Source organism: Rhamphochromis sp. 'chilingali' (genome assembly GCF_963969265.1).
Source record: "Rhamphochromis sp. 'chilingali' genome assembly, chromosome: 14".
NCBI lineage: Eukaryota > Metazoa > Chordata > Actinopteri > Cichliformes > Cichlidae > Rhamphochromis > Rhamphochromis sp. 'chilingali'.
This window is the reverse complement of record NC_137941.1, coordinates 27741586-27748342: the sequence shown is the minus strand read 5'-3', so window position 1 is coordinate 27748342 and position 6757 is coordinate 27741586.

Genomic DNA, 6757 nt, shown 5'->3' with positions numbered 1-6757 from the left:
CAGAGCCAGTGAGAGTGAGTGGATATAACAGAGTCAGTAACTCAGGTGTGTCGATTGGTTTGTCATCTGTTTTTGAGGCTGGAGGAGACGTAGAAATCGTTTGTCTTAAATCTAAGTTAGGAAGATTCATGTTTTAAAACAAGCACTTTTTGTCAGAAATGCAAGAAGTACATCTACAGAAAGCACAGTTACATTCTGTCCATCATGTGGACAAAATTGAAAATGTTGAACATTGAAAAACTGAGAACATCAGGCAAGTTCAAAAGAAATGTGTTTGTAAGAACGAAACCTCGACTAAATTGTTCCTACAAATAGTTATGGAAAGTCAAACTGTGTTGTATGTCTAAATGTTTATCTAATGGAAAGTAAAGTTGCTTTTGTTTTATTGCAGTTTTTTGTTTTTTGTTTTGCCTGTCCCGTTTGGCTCTTTTGCCATCAGAATTGTTGTCTAAAGGCAAAGAAAGATGCCCAACGGATTTACTTTACCAAATTGACCATCCCAGCCTTGCCGTAATGGTCCATTTGATTCACCTTCTATTGTTTATTTTATTTTCACTTACTGAATACGGGACAGACTTGACTGGGGGAAAGAAGGGGAGAAAGAAAGAGGGAAAGAGAAACAGCTGAGAAGAGGGACGGGGGAGAAGGGCAAAAAACATAAACCAACAGAATGAGCAGAGAAAAAAAAAATGCATATATCGATCACCTGGATCACCTGCTGAGAAAGAAAAAAGAAAACAAGCAGAACAGAACAAGAGTAATAGAATAAACAACATCACAATGATATATGGGAATATGACAGTAAATACTAAATATTAAACATTATTGTGCAGCACATAAGATCAACAGAACACAGTGTGCTTTGAGGTAGGAGCCAAAAAGGGTGTAGTTTGTGGGTGTGATCACCCGTGTGTACACCTGTGAGCATGGACGCGCTTGTTTTTTTTTTTTAAAAAAGGTTCCTTCATGTAATGATCTGCTAGAGGGTGTGGGGGGGCCACAGCCCCGTCCTCCAGGGCATGAAGCAGGTATGGAGGAGATCAAAACTCCAGACATCCAGAGGCCCCCAGAACACAAGAGACCAAGGAAGACCAACAGAGGGGCAGCCGCGCCACTGTCCCAGAAAGAGCTGAGGAGAGTCTCAGATGAGGGCTCACTCAGCAGCCGCGGAGCAGAAGCCAGGGGGGAGTTGCAGTGACGCGCCCGTGAGCTCCGCCGGCAGCCAGCCGTGCCTGAGTGACCGAGACCCAGGCCGAGAGGCCGGGGGCACCCAACCTCCGAAGTGGCCCCAGCGAGCCCCAGGCTCCAGGCCCCGATAAGCGGCCGCTAAGGAGTGAGCCGGTGTGTACCTGGATGCCCATCCCCGGACACAAAGAACCACCAACGCACCGACACCTGAGGGAGTCCGCCACTGGCAGGGGAAGTGGTGGTAGGGGGAGATAGGCCTCCAAACCTTGGAGGGCCTGAGATGTCCCCAGAGAGGTGGCGCCTGACACCCAACCTGACATATAGACACAGACCATACAGGCATACACATATACAAACATCCATTCCCACCCTCATGCTCTCATATGCACTCAACCAAAGTGGAGACAGACATAAAGAGACGCTGTACACACGATCACACTCCCCAAGCGTACTCTATGAACCGGGTCTAGGTACCCTTGCCCCTGGAGGGGGGAACTGCACCCAGACCCAGGTGGTGTTACCCTTTTCCCTGCGGTGGGGGGAGGCAGACCGCCCCGACTCCGCAGCAGCAGGGAGGCCCCACACTCCAGACCGCAGTCGGACGGCCAACTCCTCCTCCTAGCCCCCCCGCTCCAGCAGGCCGCAGAGAATGGGGGGTTATTATTGCAGTTTTTTGACAACTCTGAGTGGATTTACACAGTACAGGTCAAAATGACCCGCAACAGAGCTGGCTCTATCACCACGTTTGAACTTGTTTAATGCACAATACATTTGTAACTGTCATTGTTTTCAGTTTTTTCTTAAAAAAACCGTTTAATTACATGAAATGCAATTTTGCTTATTTTGATCTTATCATACACTTGAAGATTCCGAAATCAGCACTCCTTTTGTTTAGATCATTTTCACAGCAAAGTTCACTGCGGATGTGCCACAATTTAAATCCCATTCTTCAAGTCTCTATCCTGTTTCTGCTGGTGTGCCCCAGGGTTCAGTATTAGGGCCCCTTTTATTCATTCTTTATATGCTTCCTCTTGGTCATATATTCTGAAAATATAATATAAATTTTCACTGTTATGCCGATGACACCCAGCTCTACATTTCTTCTAAACCCAATTCATCCCTCCCACCTCCCTCCCTCTCAGACTGTCTTATTGAGATTAGATCCTGGTTCTCCTCCAATTTCCTCAAACTTAACAGTAATAAAACTGAAGCTTTACTTGTTTGTACACCATCTATCTTAACCAAATCCCACAGTTTTTCCATTAACATTGAAAATTCTCCTACCCTTCCCTCCCCTCAGGCTAAGAGTTTGGGTGTCATACTTGATAATACTCTTTCATTCCAGTCTCACATTAATTACATAACACGGTCTGCTTACTTCCACTTACGTAATATTAACAGACTCCGTCCCTTCCTTACTCCCCATGCTGCTGCCATCCTTGTCCATAGTCTTATTACGTCCCGTATTGATTACTGCAATTCCCTCCTATTTGGTCTCCCTAAAAGGTCCCTTCATAAACTCCAACTTCTTCATAATTCTGCAGCTTGGGTCATAACTCGTACTCTGTTAAGAGCTCATATTACCCCAGTTCTTCAGCAACTTCACTGGTTGCCCATAGAAGCCAGGATAAATTTTAAGATCTTACTTCTTACATACAAGTGTATCCATAAATCTGCTCCTTTATATTTGTGTGACCTGCTCCATATCACCACTGTTTCCCGCCCTCTCAGATCATCATCTGCTCTTCATCTTACTGTTCCGTCCTCACACCTTATTACTATGGGGAACAGAGCTTTCAGTCGCTCTGCTCCTCGGCTCTGGAACTCTCTTCCTCCAGCCATAAGAAATATTGACTCCCTCTCCGTATTTAAGTCACAGCTCAAAACACATCTGTTTAAACTGGTTCATTCGCTTTAGTGCTGATTTTATCTGTTGTCAAGTTCTGCTTTGCAATTTTAACTTATTTTATGTATTTTATGACTATTGTTCCTTTTATTCATTTTGTTCTTTGTAAGGTGACCTTGGGTTTCTGAAAGGCGCCCTCAAATAAAATGCATTATTATTATAATAATAATAATTATTAATATTATTAATAATATTAATAATAATAACAATAATATTTTTAAACTTACTATTGACTCAAATTTTACTAAGAAAATGAAATACACAAAAACACAATTCATTCATCCACGTATAATAATAATTCATTAATAATTCATTCATTGTCTTTTTCTCCTTTGTACTTTTGTTTTAATCCATCCATTTATTTATTTATTTTTGGCTCTGTGCAAATTTTAGGAAGTCCCATGGCCTGTAGGGAGTTTACTCGTAACTTTTTTTTAATGAATTTGCATTATTTCTAAAAGCATACATATATTTACTACATTTACTACAGAGTCCTCTCCCCACTCCCCTACCTCCCTCGCTTCCCCCCCTTCCTGACACCATGACACCCCCCTCCTCCAATCCCTCTCTCAGCAGCAAGACATCTCCCCCCCTCCCCTCCTCCCCAACATCTCCCAGTGTCACAGTGGATCAGGTCAGGAGACAACTGAGGAAGCTTCGCCCCAGAAAGGCAGCAGGCCCAGACAAGGTGTGTCCTAGGATGCTAAAGGCATGTGCTGCTGAACTTGGGGAGCCGCTACAACGAGTCTTCAATCTCAGTCTGCGACTGGGGAGAGTGCCCGCCCTATGGAAGTCCCCAAAAGGAACCGGCCCAATGAGCTGAATGACTTCCGACCGGTAGCACTGACGTCACATCTTATGAAGACTCTAGAGCGGCTCTTCCTCAACCTCCTCCGACCACAGGTACAACATGCCCAGGACCCACTACAGTTCGCCTACAAGGCGGGTGTCGGAGTGGAGGATGCCATCCTGTACCTCCTGCATAGAGCCCACTCACACCTGGATGGGGGAAAAGGCATGGTCAGGATCCTGTTTCTTGACTTCTCCAGTGCCTTTAATACCATCTGGCCCTGTATGCTTCAGGAAAAACTGAACAGGATGGAGGTGGACCCCTGCCTGGTGGCTTGGATCTCCGACTACCTCACCGACAGACCACAGTACGTTAGGCTGAAGGACATCACGTCTGACACAGTGGTCAGCAGCACAGGAGCACCACAGGGAACTGTGCTGTCCCCTCTTCTCTTCACCCTGTACACCTCTGACTTCTGCTACAACTCTGAATTATGTCACATTCAGAAGTTTGCAGACGACACGGCCATCATGGGGTGTATCTGGGATGATCAAGAAGAGGAGTACAGAAGTCTGGTGAGGAACTTTGTCGCATGGAGTCGCACAAACCACCTGCAACTCAACACCTCAAAGACCAAGGAACTGGTTGTGGATTTCGGGAGGTCCAGACCAGGTCCACTGCCAGTTCAGATAGAGGGGGAGGAGGTGGAGGTGGTCAACACATACAAGTACCTCGGGCTGTGGGTGGACAACAAACTGGACTGGTCATGCAACACAGAGCTCCTGTATAAAAAAGGCCAAAGCCGACTGTACTTCCTCAGGAGGCTGAGGTCTTTTAACATCTGCAGGAAGCTCCTGAGGATGTTTTACCAGTCAGTGGTCGCAGGAGTCCTTTTCTATGCTGTGGTGTGCTGGGGGAGCAGCACAGCAAAGAAGGACTCATGCAGGCTAGAGAAACTGATCAGGAAGGCTGGCTCTGTGGTCGGCATGAAGCTGGACACTCTGGTGACAGTGGCAGAGAAAAGGACACTAAAGAAACTGATGGACATTATGAACAATGCCGGGCATCCTCTGCACACGGTCGTAAACAATCAGAGGAGCCTATTCAGCGACAGGCTGCTTCTCCCAAAGTCAAAAACCAACAGACTTAAAAACTCCTTTGTCCCACACAACATCAGACTGTTTAACTCCTCACTGGAGGGGAGAGGGAGGAGAAACAGGGGGACAAGGGAGGGCGGGAACAACTGAGCTGTAGGTGCTTTTCTACACTATGCAATATTTGCAATATTTGTTTTTTGTCTCTTTCTTATATTTGACTGTGCAATAATCACTGTGCAATATACTCACTCAAATGAGCAATCCTATTTATCCATATTGTATATTCTGTATCTATATATGTGTATATATGGTGTATTTATGCTTATATCCTTACTCTCATTCCCCTTAATGTATCTGTAACATGCAACTTCTGTCGGTGCTTTGTTACTGGAAACTGAATTTCCCGGAGGAACCCACCCGAGGGATTAATAAAGTTTCATCTAATCTAATCTAATCATATATACGTATATTGTTAAATATCCCAATTCTTTGATCTTTGGGCTGAAGGAAGAACAACACTCGGTGTTTATGCTCAATGACAATCACTTTAACCAACACAATTGTCATTATTCCATACAAACACTTTGAGCATTACATCCGGACGGTAGTTTTGCACAGGAGGGTGTCCGGCAAAATCTCGAAGTGTCTGACTGTTTCTCACATTCTTATAGCTTCAGACCCCCTCCAAGCATTCACATTCTTTCTCTCTCTCAATGAGTCTAAGTTAGGACCTTGGCTTCCTGTGCAGTATGTTTTGTTCTTTCTAATCAGACAAATAAGGCCATGATTCTCTGCAAACAGTATTTCTTATAAATCAGCAGTATAATGCATCATAAAACAGAAAATGTACTTGGGGATTTTCATAGCTCAGCATCCAACATCAAAATCCACCGGGGCAGTTCCTTCAGCACACATTGACACACAGAAATTAACAATAGGTGCCTGCTGGTCCCTCTCTAGTCTAAACAACAGTGTTTCAGTAGCTTTCCACTAGAAGATGGTCCCCTGTTATCTACTTTCTCCCAGGCAAGCGTGAGCGAGAGTCTACAGCATTCTACCCCCCAAGGACACATAGTCTAATGCCTTTATTTCAGGGCCGTGTCCACTTAATACTACACTACATGGTTATATGCCATTTTAGTTAATATAAAGCATAGAATTGAGGCACTTCAAATAATTTAATCCCAACAATATATACAAAAAAACTTCAATTTTAAAGTGTTTATTTATCGGATAAAATAAGTTATTACTGTTCTGTCACCGTTATTATTGTCAGGGGTGTCCAAATCCACAAGCTAAGAAGTACAGAACAGAAACCAAAACACTAGTAGCCACGAACCAAGAAGAAAGCAGACAAATAAACAATAATGCAAAATCAAAACACTGGGCCACAGGCCCAGGACTGTAACAAATGCAGTCCAATACAGCATCAGCAGTAACTCTCTGATCACGCAGTGTGAATTGTGTTCTTGTAACGTATCAGTGATCCTGTATTCTTTCTTTTAAAATCATTAAAATTCCTCATTGTGTGGCAGTATACCCGATGAAAACAGTGCCTGTATTCTTAAAGCATCTGAAGACTGGGTTAGGTTAGATTTGTTAGTACTTCTGACTACTTATTTTGGCCTAAGAATAGAGTCATTTATTTTAATATTATAACAGCTCCTAGGGAAGCAATTTAATCAGTCAGCGGCTCCTTGGCATTGTGATGTTTTAGAAAAAATCCAACACTAAATTATTTTCCTGAAAATACCTGTTACATTAAATGATGTGTAT